Source organism: Xenopus laevis, chromosome 8S (assembly GCF_017654675.1).
Source record: "Xenopus laevis strain J_2021 chromosome 8S, Xenopus_laevis_v10.1, whole genome shotgun sequence".
NCBI classification, from domain to species: domain Eukaryota; kingdom Metazoa; phylum Chordata; class Amphibia; order Anura; family Pipidae; genus Xenopus; species Xenopus laevis.
Window position 1 is genome coordinate 48,708,806 of NC_054386.1, and position 14,931 is coordinate 48,723,736.

Consider the following 14,931-nt stretch of genomic DNA (forward strand, 5'->3'; position numbering starts at 1 on the left):
CTTTTTATTCAGGCCCTCACCTATTCATCTTTCAGTCTGTTGCACAAACCACTTTCTGGTTGCTGTGGTAAATTGAAGCGGCTGATATTCTAAGTTGGAGAGCTTCTAAACAACAAAAGCTAAATCATTTAAAAACTACAAAAAAATTAAGTTGCAAATTTCCTCAGAATATTCCTATCTAGAATTAAAGGTGAACTTCCCCTTTTCTAGCACAAGTGGATAACACCAGGGTTGGACTCAGCTGGCAGGACACCGGGAAAAACCCGGCTCTTTCGGGACCCCGCTGTCCCAGATCCTCTCCTGCACTCCCTCTCCAGTCATGCTGCCGTAGCAATAAAATGCATGCACGCAGTCATGCGCACGTGGGGGAGGGGTTGGTGATGTTGGTGGCACATTGTTTGTGGCTGGGGGGCCTGGGGGATGGTGTGGGGGACCCCTGAGGCTGACACTAGATAAGTGAGTTAGACTCCTCCATACAATCTATGGCTGACAGATTTCGGGAGCGTGGCTACACTCCTGAGGTGATTGATCAAGCATTTACAAAGGTAAAAACAAATGTAGAAAGGACAGACTCCACTAACTTGGCATCATTTGCAGACAGATGCTATTTTAGGCACTTCGTGTCAGGAGGGGCCCATGTTGCATACAAAAGAGGAAAAAATTTGAAAGACCATTTGGTGAAGGCAAATAACAAATTACATTACACATCTCCTCATTTCTTGAGCAATCCACAACCGGGCAATTACAGGTGTTTTAATTGTTCAGTCAGTGCCGGTTTTAGGCCGATTGGACCAATTGGGCCCAATCGGGCCCCGCGCCTGTGGGGGCCCCGCAGTTCCGCACCATGGCAACTAGGCAAGAGGAACTAGGAAATGCTTTTACTTCCTCGTCCCCAACAATGATCACTTGTGCGCTTGACAGATCAGCTGTACAGATGTCCCAAAATGCTTTCCGTACAGCTGGCTCCGTTCTGGTTACTTCACATGCTGTGTGAAGCCCCTCCTACCTGTGAATGTGATCTTCCTGTCTCCAGACTTGGCTGCGTCAGGCAAGAGTAAGTGGTAAGAATAGTAGAGGAACGGAAGAGCTGCAGCGATCGAATTACTAACTCGCTTACAGTGATTTAAACTTCCCGCCCCCACACATTGAGTCCTTATCTGAAGGGACGGGGAAGAATTTTTATCACTCTACGCTCTGGAAACACATGTTGGCTAGTTACTTTGCTAAAATCCCTCTTCCCCCACCCAAACTGTCAGTGCAGGAAGAACTGATGCTGGTAAGAACTTCAGCTTAGATATGTGATATTTATTTTAATACACATTCTGAGGTCATATAAAAATAACTGTGTTCAGGGGGTATTATCTATGAATTTGTCACTGTTCAACCTTGCTATGAGTTTTGGGGTATTTGTCCATGAAATTGCCACTTTGCCACCTTGCTCTCCATTTTGGGGGTATTTGGACATGTATTGGCTCTGTACCACCCTGCTTTTAGTTCTGGGGGCATTTGTCCATAAAAGTGCTGTTTTGCCCCCTTGCTATGAATTCTGGGGGTATTTATACATGAAATTGCCTCTGTGTCACTTGATACATGTCACTGTGTTCATCCTGCTTTAAGTTCTGAGGTATTATACATGGAATTGCAACTAGGTTCTTTCTGCTAAATGTTTTTGGGAGTTATAAATAAAAATTGCATCAGTGTCTTTTTTCTCAGAATGATTTTTCTAAGATTAGATTTGTGCTATGAAAGACTTAAAATAGTTGCTTAGATATCTATGTATTCAATGTTTCTCAAGTGGGCATGGTCTAAATTCTACAGGAACAGTCCCCTAAGTTTGCTCATAGCCTGTACAAAAAGATCCCATAAAACTATGGCAGCATAGGTATTCCCTGTACTAAGCACAATTCAGCAGGAACAGTCCCTAAGTTTGCTCATAGTCTGTACAAAAAGATCCCATAAAACTATGGCAGCATAGGTATTCCCTGTACTAAGCACAATTCAGCAGGAACAGTCCCTAAGTTTGCTTATAGTCTGTACAAAGAGATCCCATTAAACTATGGCAGCATAGGTATTCCCTGTACTAAGCACAATTCAGCAGGAACAGCCCCTAAGTTTGCTCATAGTCTGTACAGAGAGATCCCATAAAACAATGGCAGCATAGGTATTCCCTGTACTAAGCACAATTCAGCAGGAACAGTCCCCTAAAGGTGGCCATACTCGGGCCGATAAAAGCTGCCGACAGACTGTGTCGGCAGCTTATTGGCCCGTGTATGGGGGCCCCCGACGGGCTTCCCCGATCGAGATGGGACAGAAAATCCCGTCGGATCGCAGCCGCATCTGTTCGTTGATGCGGTCCCGCGATCCGACCGCCCGTTTACCGAATGCTAGGATCCGATCATTGGGCCCTAGGGCCCACGATCGGATCTGCCCGATATTGCCCACCTCAAGGTGGGCATATCGGAGGGAGATTCGCTCGTTTGGCGACATCGCCAAACGAGCGGATCTATCCATGTATGGCCACCTTAAGTTTGCTCATAGTCTGTACAGAGAGATCCCATAAAACTATGGCAGCATAGCTATTCCTTGTACTAAGCACAATTCAGCAGGAACAGTCCCCTACGTTTGCTCATAGTCTGTACAGAGAGATCCCATAAAACTATGGCAGCATAGGTATTCCCCTGTACTAAGCACAATTCAGCAGGAACAATCCCCTAAGTTTGCTCATAGTCTGTACAGAGAGATACCATAAAACTATGGCAGCATAGGTATTCCCCTGTACTATTCTTCCTACAACAGGAAGGTTTGAGGGTAGTTCTTTAAATAATGCACTCAATGGTTACATATACAGTGAAAATCAATATCTGTGCTGTGTGGTTTTTTTTTGAACTCCATAAAAATAAAAATGAGTATTTTTTTTTATAATCCATGGTTCTGCACACACATCTGTACAGTGGTCGCTAAAAGATGTTCAAAATATTTTTTAGTGCACATAACCTAAAACAATTAGAAGGAACACAGTCCCCAACTGGCAGCACTTATGGGATAGAGGGAAAGGCAGTGACTATTTGCCACCCACCCTGGAACCCTTTGCCAGACAACAAAACTCTGTCTAGGGGGCCCCGCCAAAATAATTCCAATTGGGCCCCGCAGTTGGTAAGACCGGCCCTGTGTTCAGTATGCAACAGCATGGTACAAGGTACGTCTTTTACTCATCCACAGACACTACAGAGATATAAGATTAGGCATAGAATTACATGTCAATCAATGTTTGTAGTATATAATTATTATTTGCCCTTGCGGCTTATATTACACTGGAAAGACTATACAAAAACTGAAAGACAGATTCATTAAGCATAAAAGTGTCATTAAGCTGGGAAAGGAATCTACCCCTTTAGTGCAACACTGTAGGGAACACAATCATAATATATCAGCGTTACGTCTAATGGGTATTGACCAGATAACTTCGCCTATGGGGGGTGTTGATAAGAACACTCTATTATTAAGACGTGAGGCAGAATGGATATTTCGTCTCAACACAGTAACTCCATCTGGGCTTAATGATATATTAAATTTATCTTGCTTTCTGCAGACTAGATGAGAGGTTTTTTATGGATTCTCTTGCTCAGCCTCTACATATGCCTTGATCTCCTGCTTTCGAGTAAGTATAGATTTTCGTTTTTTTGGTTTTTTTCGTGTTTTTCTTTTTTTCTTTTTTTTCTTGTCCTTTTTTTCTTTGTTTTCTCTCGTTGTCTCATATTTTATCTAGTATATTCTGATGAGAACACTCCCATTGATAGGCCTTCTAGTCACTTTTCTTGTTAGCTGTCCTTTAATGGTAACTATATGATTCATGAGCCTTGAGTCCGTAGCAGTGTTAACGATTTATATGGTCCACGTTAATAGAGAGTGTGACATTCACGAATGATGTCAAAATGAAATGCTATGCACTCCTATAACTTGATGTTGGTCTTGATTGTTTATGAATATATTATTGATATTTGTGTTTGTTTTCTGCTAGTGGACTGCTTCAAGAATAACATTTGACAGTATTCATTACATTCTGTATAATCCTGCTTGATCCTGCTTGATCCAACTGGATTTTCAAGAGACGTTTGGCTATTTCCTTAAGTTAAGATAACGTCAGGAGAATGATCCGCATCTTCAAATGTTAGATGTGGGACTTACGCTATATTGGAACGCATTTGCGTTCCACCAGGATACTAGGTGACGCTGCTTCACCCCCCACGAGTAGAGGGGCGGAAGTGACGTCAGACGCCGGATTCCTATCGTATGGACTCAGCATGGACTATAAAATGATACAGACAGTAAGGCTCGTTCTGCCTTTTTGATTTTTGTTAATTTTTTGTGCCCCTGATGAAGACCCTTAAGGTCGAAACGCGTTGGGCTCATTATGTCTTTATTTTGTACACTATTTTTTCTGTTAGATTTTTTTCTTGTATAATAAATTAATTTGTTGTTTTTAAGTTGGGTGTGCTATCCATTACTGGCAGTAGCTGACACTAGATAACACTGGGGCTCATTTATAAACTTCACGCAGAGCAGATTTTTTCTATAAGAGCTTTTTAAATATGGCAAAAATAAAAAATTGTGAATATTATGTGCACACTAGTGATGCATCCCGCATCCGACCCGGGCCCGCTGCTCCCCTTTATTTATAGACCCGCGCCCACCCTGTCACAAAAGGGGCGGGGCAGGTAGAAGTCTATCAATTCTGCCGCCGGAAGCCAGCAGTACTAGGTCGTGGGCAGGGAGAGCAGGAGAAGAGCTCGACCCGCACCCTCGGGTAGGTGCGGCCCGACCCCTGTACGAAATGCGCGGGTCGCGGACAGGTGTGGGTCGAGCTCTTCTCCTGCTCTCCCTGCCCACGACACATTACTTTAGATTAGAGTTTTTAAAGCCCCACTTACTTTGTGCCATTTTTTTTTTGACACAGGAAGTTCTCCAGTGGCCATTTTAGGTGCATTTTCGTGCTGATTCCTCACTTGCTATTTAGACAAGCGAGGTGGAGGAGGCTCAGCTAAGAGCAGGCAGATTTTTCAGAAATAAAACCAAAAACATTTCTGGAGGAGGGAGGGAGAATATATCTCCAGCCCAGAGGTGGGCTCTCAGTGCCTGCAGCAGGGGGAGAAAGGGATGGAGAGAGGCATGCTAGGCAGTGACAGGAAGGGGGACCTGGGGGGAAGAAGAGGAGGAGGCCACAGGGAGAGGGTCCAGGAGCAGGGGGGAGAGGAGAATAGGGGAGAAGGGGGTCCCAGGGCAGGTTAGATAGGGAGAGCAGGGGGGGAGGAGCATAGGGGAAAAGGGGGTCCCAGAGCAGCTTAGATAGGAGGAGCAGGGAAGAGGAGCGTTGGAGAGATGGGGGTCCCAGGGCAGCTTAGATAGGGGGAGCAGGGGGGAGAAGCACAGGCGAGATGGGGGGTCCTGGAGGAGGTTAGCTATGGGAGCATGGTGGATGAGCGTAGGGGAGAAGGGGGGTCCCAGGGCAGGTTAGATAGGAGGAGCAGTGCTCCATCCTACATTATGTTGAATGATTATATGTTGATCTATGTTGATTTATGCCCCTTAAAACAACCACCAGTCCTTTTTTCTAAAAAAAAAAAAAAAAAAAAAATCAGAAATTTTTGTAAGCTACAGATTATTCTTAAAATTTACACACCAATATTGTCATGATTTTGGCATCCCCCCAAACATGTAAACACCCACTCCCAATCTAACTTGGAATTTTAGCTTTGCCAACTTCCTTTACATCTTTTGGTTTGTTATGGGTTATGCACATGTCCAATATATGTATCTATATTTATATTTGATTTTTCTTGTAGGTCATGCTGCTGTGGATGCTGCTGTGGATGCTGCCACTGCTCCAGCTGCAGCAATTGGGGGACCACCACAGCAGAAAGAATGGCTACTGGGTGAGAGAACTGCGGGCCAACAGGGCAGGTAGATGCAATTATGGCTGCTATGGAGCCAACTTTGTGACCACTTACCATCCATTCGAGCATCCAGGACCTCGTGGCAGTTGTCCAAGCCCAGCCTTACCGACCAGAGGACTCTGCTGAGGGTCAAGTCCCTGGTCCTTCTGCTGCTCCCGCTCCCCCTCCATCCCCACCCCTGAAGCTCCTCAACAGCAGAGAGGAAGGGGGTGTGGAAGGGGAGAAGGTCCTGTCCCACGGGACAAGCACAAACATCTCTAGCTCCAGTCTGTGTCACTTTCCAACTAACACTAGCCTCTTTGTCCATTTTATCCCAACTTTGCCCTATTTACGCTTCAGTTGTGATTTTGTCCGTTACCCAGCAATGACTCCCAAACTTCACATCCCATTGTTTACACCATGCTGCAGTCTCGTCACTGAGAGGTGCCATTTTAACATCTATTGGCACCCTTTCCAAAAACATCTGGAAAAGCATTTAAAAACATCTAAATGCATTTGCTCTAACATATGAATATACTCATGGTGTTATCAGCACCAAGGTGTGCCATATCTAACATCCATTGACGCCCTTTGCAAAAACATCTGGAAAAAGCACTTACAAACATCTAAAAGTGCATTTGCTCTAACATATTTCCATGGTGATGCTGCAGTGTTGCCCAAAGCATTCTTGGCCAAAAAATGTTACATGTAAGGGTCGATTGATTCTAATCATTGCAAGCATATGACTACACTTTTTATTGTGTATTTATCACTAGTGCAGTGTTGCTTCAAAGGTAACATATGCTCAATATCAAACGCTGTATGGATGTGTTTTACATGTTATGTGCATTCATGTAACGATAGCCTACTGTATGTTCATGCAACTGTCAACAATTTAAAGTAAAATAAGTGTACCTTGTGCTTTGCACTATGAACTATTGTTGGCTACCTATGACCTACTTTGGCTACCCAGCACTCATAATATGTGCTAATGCCTGCTACTACTACCTCCTCCTCCTCCAGCCTGTGCTACTTAAATAGCAAGTCACAGGTGTATGGTAGCGTTGGTTATTACTTTGCACTTACAAGTATTGATGGCTACCTATGGCCTACCAAACACTCATAGTATGCGATAATGCCTGCTACCACTACTTCCTCTTCCAGCCTGTGCTACTTAAATAGCAAATCACAGGTGTATGGTACTTACAAGTATTGATGGCTGTCCATCACATTCCCTTGCCAGCACTAATCTCATATTGTTGATATTTTCAAACAGGCCAGATTGTCATTTATTGACAAGTGTCATTTGTATATCATATTGATTGTTATTATATTCTTGTTTTGTACACAAGGCTTCTCGATGCCAAACTTTTTTTGTCCTCTTTAAAGGGAATCTGTCGTCATTTTAAACTTTTTTTTGCATTTTTATAAAAAACACACATCCATAAACACTGTCTGGCAAATAAAATGTTAATCCACAAATCCATGCATAAGTTATTTTAGTTTGTATTTTGTCATGGGGGCTTCCATTTCTGCTTATTACACATTCATCCTGTGCTGCTCTAACAGCAGGCACAGCATTAGCTGTGTGCTTGGAGGCAGCCACTCTGTAATGAAAAGGATAAATTCCTATCATACTTACAGTGATTTTACTTTCCTGGCCATCCCCCTGGTCAGCATTAACCTTCGGGTAGCCCCGCCCCCCAAGCACCGTGTAGACGTGTCCCCTAGCAATCATTTAAATTCCCCTCCTCCCTCACCACTGTGTCTCTGTAAAAAGCTAGTGAGTAAGGGTGGGCATGCTGACCAGGGGGATGGCCAGGAAAGGAAAATCACTGTAAGTATGATAGGAATTTATCCTTTCCCTGGCCATCCCTGGTCAGCATTAACCTTCGGGAAATACCAAAGCAATCAAGGGAGGGAACAATTATGCTTAATATTTTAATTCTTTTTAGTAGCACTCCGAATAATCTTTTGGCCAAAATTGGCCCTACTTTTGGCTCTTGTATCAATACGATAATGCTTTATGAATGTATTAGAACTGGCCCAAGTAGCTGCTCTACAGATGTCATCTGCTGAGACTCCTGCCTCTGCTGCCCAAGATGCCGCCACACTTCTCGTTGAATGTGGCCGCACTCCCTCAGGTGTATTCTCACCCCTCAATGAATAAGCTTTCTTGATTACTGTCACAACCCATCTTCTGAGTGTTACTGTGGAAGCCACTTCACCTTTTCTTGCTCCTGTCGGAATTACAAATAACCTGTCAGATTTCCGAATCGACTCTGTAGCTTGCAAGTAAGTTTCTAGACAACTCTTCACATTTAATGCATCACTCACATCTGTAGCCTCTGCTGGTAAGTATATTGGCTCATTAATGTGGAAACTTGAAACTACCTTCGGTAAAAATTCCAGGACTGGTCTGAGCGTAACCCCCTGAGCGTTAAAAATTGTTTGTGGCGAACGAGCTGATAATGCCTGAATTTCTGAAATTCTTCGACCTGAAGCAATAACCACCAAGAAGACAGTCTTTAAGGTCAAATTCCACAAAGAAATCTCTGCCACCGGCCAAAAAGGAGAATTAGACAGAACATCCAAAAGAAGTGGCAAATCCCAAGGCGGAGCACATTTCTTCACTGGAGGCCTAATCCTTACTACTGCCTTAAGGAACTGGATGATCAAAGGTTCTGCCGAAAGACTTCTTCCCAATATTGCTGACAACGCAGATACTTTTACTCTCAAGGTGCTAGCAGTGAGGCCTTTCTCCAGACCTGACTGCAAAAATTCCAGAATCTGCATTATTTCTGGCTTCTGAGGGTCAATCCCCTTGAGTGTTGCCCAAGACATAAAACAGTCCCAAATGCTATCATATCTCCTGGAAGTGCTTGTCTTCCTGGACTTTGACAGAGTCTTAATCACTGATTCTGAATAACCCTGCTCTCTCAACCTGCAGAACGGAGTCTCCATGCCACTAGTCTTAATTGTTCTGGATTTGGATGAAAAATCGGACCTTGCTGTAAAAGATCTTTCCTTATTGGCAACCTGAATGGAGACCTTACCGCCAACCTTATCAGAAGCAGATACCAAGGTCTCCTCGGCCATTCTGGTAACACTGCTATAACTTCCATCTTGGACCTGAGCACCTTCTTCAAGACTTTGAATATCATAGGAAGGGGAGGGAAAACATATGCCCAGAGACCATTCCAATTCTGAGCTAGCGCATCCACCGCTAACGCCTGTGCATGGGGAACTCGGGAATAAAACATTCTCATCTTGGAATTCACTGGAGTGGCCATCAGATCCACTAATGGTGTTCCCCATCTCCTCGTTATTAAGTTGAACACCTGCCCATTCAGACTCCATTCTCCTTGATCCAGGTTCTGATGGCTGAGAAAGTCGGCTTGTTGATTCAAAACCCCCGGAATATGCACTGCTGTTATACCCATCAAGAACCTCTGGGCAAAACACATTATTGGCTCCACTTCCTTCATCATTGTTTGGCTTCTCGTGCCTCCTTGATTCTTTATATAGGAGACCGCTACCATGTTGTCTGACCTCACACAAACCTCTTGTCCCACAATGAAAGGCTTGAGGACTTGTAAGGCTTGAGCAACGGCCCTGAGTTCTAGCACATTTGATCGTATGTGTGATAAGTCTTGACTCCATACACCCTGGACGAAATTCTCTTGAACATAAGCTCCCCAGCCTCGTCCTGAAGCATCCATAAATATATCTATTTGCTGCTCTGCTTGCAACGGAATCCCTCTTCTGAGGTTTGATGGTGTCATCCACCACAACATCTGTTCCTTTGCTTCCTCGGACAGGTAAATAGGCTGCTCCCAATCTTCTCTTTCTCTGTTCCACTGAGTGAGAAATAGATACTGTATGCTCCTCATGTTCCATCTCGCCCACTTGACCATTGCAATGGTGGATGTACTCAAGAATCTCATGAACTGCCTGGCTGGAATCCATTGTAGGTGTCTTGTCAATGCTACCATTCTGGTAATTCTGAAAATCTTTTCTCTTGGAAGCGATACCAGACCTAAACGCGTATCTATTAGAGCTCCCAAGTAAATCAGTGTATGCGTCGGGTATAGCTGACTCTTCTCTAAATTGAGAATCCAGCCAAATCTTTGGAGTTCTTGCACAGCCCGATCTCGATGACTGATCTCCGATTCCCTTGCTACTAACAGCAAATCGTCGAGGTAGTGATAGATTTCTATCTTCATCCTTCTCAATCTTGCAATAACTACTATCAAAACCTTTGAAAAAGTCCTTGGTGAGGTGGAAAGCCCGAATGGAAGGCATCTGAATTGTAAATGCTGGCTCTGAAAGCAAAATCTGAGAAAACGCTGATGACTTAGCGCCACGGGGACGTGCAAATAAGAATCCCTTAGATCTATAGAGATTAACCAATCTCCTGGATTTATTGCCGCCTTTATAGTCTGTAGAGTCTCCATCTTGAAACGCAGAGGCTCTATGAATCGATTTAATCTCCTGAGATCCAAAATGGGCCTCATTTCGCCTGATGTTTTCTGGACTAGGAAGAGTGGAGAATAGAACCCTCTTCCTACCTCTGCTTCTGGCACTTGTGCCACTGCTTGCTTCAAAATTAACTTTCTTATGTAATCGAGCAAAATAATCCTCTTTTGCTCCTCCACCGGTACTGGTGTCTCCACAAATACGGTCTGCATGGGTGTAACTGAAAACTCTATCTTGTAACCTCTCATTATTATTGATGTAACCCATGCGTCTCTTGTCTCTTCTGCCCAGACTCCCGCAAAAAAGTAACAATCTTGCTCCTACCGGAATCTGGGCAGGCGTCTCCTCATTGCTGTTTAGGTTGATTCCTTGGAGATCTTGCCCCCGCGGACTTGTTTCCTCTAAGGAAATTGGACTGGCCCGCCTTCCAAGATGTTGATCGAAAAAATTGTCTGCCCGGTCTGTAGGTCTTTGCTTCTTCTCTGCGTCTAGATGTAAATCTATCTTGGCGTCTTTGAACATTCCTAAAACGCTTTGGTGTTTGGGGTAGAAAAGTACTTATCCCGCCGGAAGATTTGAATATAATCTCATCCAGTGCCTTTCCAAACAGCATCTTACCCTCAAAAGGAAGCTTACAAAGGACATTTTTAGATGCAGTATCTGCGAACCAAGCCTTTAACCATAAGGCACATCGGGCCGCTATCGCAAAGGTCATTCCTCTTGCGGCTAACTTCGCTAGATCAACTGAGGCCTCCAAACAAAAGTTGCATGCCATCTTAATATCATTTAGGCACTGTAGGACCTGCTCACCTACTGCTGCCCCCTCCAAAGCCTGAATAACCTCTTCAGACCACAAGGACATAGCCTTAACAACTGATATTAAAGCCACCGCAGGCCTACACATGGCTCCAGCCACCATATACGATTTCTTCAATTCCGTTTCCATTCTCTTTTCCATGGGCAGCTTAAGTGCAGACAAATCATCTATCGGGAGTGCCGTTTTCTTTGACAGGCGTGCCACAGGGGCACCCACTACAGGTGGTGTATCCCAAATCTCCGTACACTCTGCTGAAAAAGGGTACATCTTCTCCAATTTTGGCTTTATTGGGACCTTCCTAGGACCCTTCTGCCACTCAGAGGATAGAAGCTCCTGAACTTCCTTATGTACAGGAAACACCTGTTTCTTCCTTCTAGGAATAAACAAAGAAGTGGAAGGCTGTTCATCCTCTTGAAACACTAAAGTCTGCTTAATTGCCCTAATAATGGCTGGGATCAGCTTCATATCAAAAGAGGATTCTGCCTCCTCCGAGGAATCTGTTTCTGACCCCTGTATATCTGGATCTGTCCCCTTGTGCTTAGGAGACACCATCGTATCTCGTCCAGTAGCCTCCTTAATGCCTTGTGCCACTGCTTGTGAGATCCAGGATAAAATCTCTCCAGAGGATGGATCACCAGGGGCTGCATCAGATTTAACAGAAAGGGATTGTGATTCCTGAGATTGAGCCCTCATTCTCTTTCTGCATGGGGAAGACTGCTCAAGATTTCCATCCAGCAGCTCCAATATGCACAGCTTGCATAGTCTCTTCCCCCTAGCAGCAGGCTTGTTACAAGCGCTACACAGGCTGATCACTTCAGCTTCCAGCTCAGTAACCGACTTCCTCTTGCTAGATGCGTCTTCCATCTGCCAATAAAACAAATCGTCAATAATAAGGGAACACCCTGCTCTTTTCGCAGTAATTTACCAGAATATGACTCACCATACACCTGAGAAAGCGGCACAATTCTCGGCAGCCAGCCCAACTGACACCACAGCATAGCAAAGTTTCAGCTAGGGCGCAGGAACTGGCTGCCGGCAAGTTATTCAAAGGTTCGCACCGTGGACGCATTTGGATGACGTCATCAGATCGCGCCCCACAGCTCCGTTACCAGCCATGCTGACACCCTGTCCCCGGCCGCTACGAGGGACCCCAGCTTGAGGAAGCGCTATGGCAACCACAACAGCTGAGCCTCGGGCAGAGAGAGCCATGAACTGTTCCTGGAATCCAGCCCAAAAGGACCGCGTGAGTCATAAAAGAAAGACTTCTCTAACAAATTAGAGGACACTCTCACGAGCTAAAAAAAAAAAAGACAGTGGTGAGGGAGGGGGGGAATTTAAATGATTGCTAGGGGACACGTCTACACGGTGCTTGGGGGGCGGGGCTACCCGAAGGTTAATGCTGACCAGGGATGACCAGGGAAAGCCAGGTCGCACTACGACATGAGAATCTAGCTGTACACTCCCCCTCCCCTCTCTGCCCATGCGTGTGATGTTTGGAGGAGAGAGGTCACATGGTTTGCAGGGAAGCAATTACTTTCACTTTCCTACGTTCTGCCTGCTCTACAGCTGCACTAGCAGCCCCTCCTCCCACAGACACTATTAAAGCTCCTGCCGTTCTGTAAGTTTGTTCTCTGCTTTCCTTTGGAGGGGGAACTTTCTCTCCTTGCTGCCTTCCTAGTTTGTTTTACTGGTTACTAGATGAGGTAAAGGAGCTGTGAGTTCCCTCTGCTATCCACCTCATACAGACCTTGCTCCTTTCCTGCCTGCAATACTTCTTTTTTCAAACTACTTACAGCCTCCTTTCTCCTGAGCTATTTTACCCCTTCCTAGACTTCCTCTTAAGTTTCCCTGGTTTTCAAGTATGTCCTCCTTATTTTATCCTTTTTTCTATTCCCTGTCATCAGTCCTGGGAGTGTACTCCTGTGTTTCTCCTGTGTTTCATTTTTGTGTAAACAAATATAATAAACTATCTATATAAAATATTTTTTCCAGTGCCCAAAATGAATTGTGTGTGTATATTTATTTATTTTTGAAACGTAAGTGGGGGCAGTGATCACAGGACTATATTATAATTTATACAGTATGTTTGTATGCAGGATTTCTGAAGTGGTGTCAGTGGGAGCTTATCTTGATTCCTGCCTATTGTTCAATTGACAGGCTCAGCAGACAAGGCTCTATTTACATTACAGCAGCTTGTAGGAGGGAGGGGTAATGACATCACTCCAACTTGCAGTGCAGCAGTAAAGTGTGACTGAAGTTTATCAGAGCACAAGTCACATGACCTGAGGGCAGCTGGGAAAAAACGGATTTCAATGCAGGATTCTGCTGTAGTAGCACTATTAACTGATACATTTTGTAAAAAAACATTTTTTTTTCACGACAGTATCCCTTTAATTAATGTAAACTTGCCTAGCATGGACACAGGGGTGCATTGTGAATCTTATGCAAGAAATGGTTGCCCGTAACCCACTAAACCCTTTGTAAAGCTCTGCCCTTTAGAGCTCAATGGGGGCTGCTACATGTTGAAATGTATGTTGATGTTAGGAATTTAATGTGTTAGTTGAACCCTGTATTGTGCAGCAATAAGAACCCCGTGATGAATTCAATTAAACTCTTTATTTTCAGGTCTCACAGAAGGACAATCCCTGCACATCCCAAGAAGGAAAACTCGCAGTAAACAGTCTTTGAAAAAATAGTTTTCTTCCCACAGGAAATCAGAGGAGCAGATATAACCTTGAATAAGTCCTCTTTTAGGAAAGGAAACTTGTTGCCGGGGAAGAATTGTTGGTGAAGAGGAAACTGTTAGCAATGGCCTGGAGACTGAAGCTGGACGTTGGTTACTGAAATGAGGAGGAGGAAGCTGTGGTTGCTAGGGTAGATTTGTCTAGCAACAGATCGAGCAAAAGTTTGAAGATGCCGGTTCAAGTGAGGTGCTGGAGCAGGCCAGGAAACTGATGAGGCAAGGCTGAGAAAAGGTAGAAGGACTGGGAACAGGAGACTGCAGGCAAGATGATTCTTGAAGTGAAGATCTTGGAGCATGAGAGACACCAGCCTTACTTCCAGATGGAGTAAGTATAACTGCGCATCATTACTGCACCTGTGCAAACCTAAATAGGCTGAGGGGGAGGCGGCCGCAAACTCCATGACAGAGCTGCGGTGCCTTACACTACCCCCCCTTCATTAAAAAGTGCTCCTGCACTTCACCTGGGTTTATCTGGAAATCGTCTGTGAAATTCTTTAAGAAGGCAGTCAGCATGTAGATATGCTGCTGGTTCCCAAGAATCTTCTTCAGGTCCGAAACCTGCCCATCTGACCAGATACTGGAGTTTTCTATAAAATCTCAGAGAATCTAGAATCTGTTCCACCACAAACTCCTCATGCGAATCAACCTGAACTGGTTGAGTTGGTTCCTGAATTCTCCCTTCAAAACAGTTCTCCAAAAGAGGTTTGAACAACGACACATGAAAAACTGGATGAATTTTCATGGACCTAGGGAGCTTTAAACTGAAAGCCACAGAGTTAATTTTGGTAAGAATTTCAAAAGGACCGACGAATTTTGGTCCTAACTTTGCAGCGGGTAGCTGTAAGGAAAGATTCTGCGTTGACAAATACACTTTATCCCCTACCTGATACATGGGAGCAGGTCGTCTACGCCGATCAGTGTGCAATTTCTGAAATCTTTGAGTCTCATTCAACACCTCAGAC

General features: G+C 44.5%; 1 long non-coding RNA gene across 2 annotated transcripts; it reads left to right on the plus strand.

Annotated features, from left to right (window-relative positions):
* The first annotated feature begins 306 nt into the window (after window positions 1–306).
* LOC108700057 lies at window positions 307–7,376 on the plus strand. 2 transcript variants are annotated; one of them, XR_005963861.1, is made up of 4 exons: window positions 307–1,276; window positions 3,590–3,658; window positions 4,019–4,325; window positions 5,841–7,376. It is a non-coding gene; the product is annotated as an uncharacterized LOC108700057 (long non-coding RNA). The 2 variants fall into 2 exon arrangements; XR_001932934.2 differs by lacking the exon at window positions 5,841–7,376 and having other exon boundaries at window positions 4,019–4,411.
* Window positions 7,377–14,931: the final 7,555 nt, after the last annotated feature.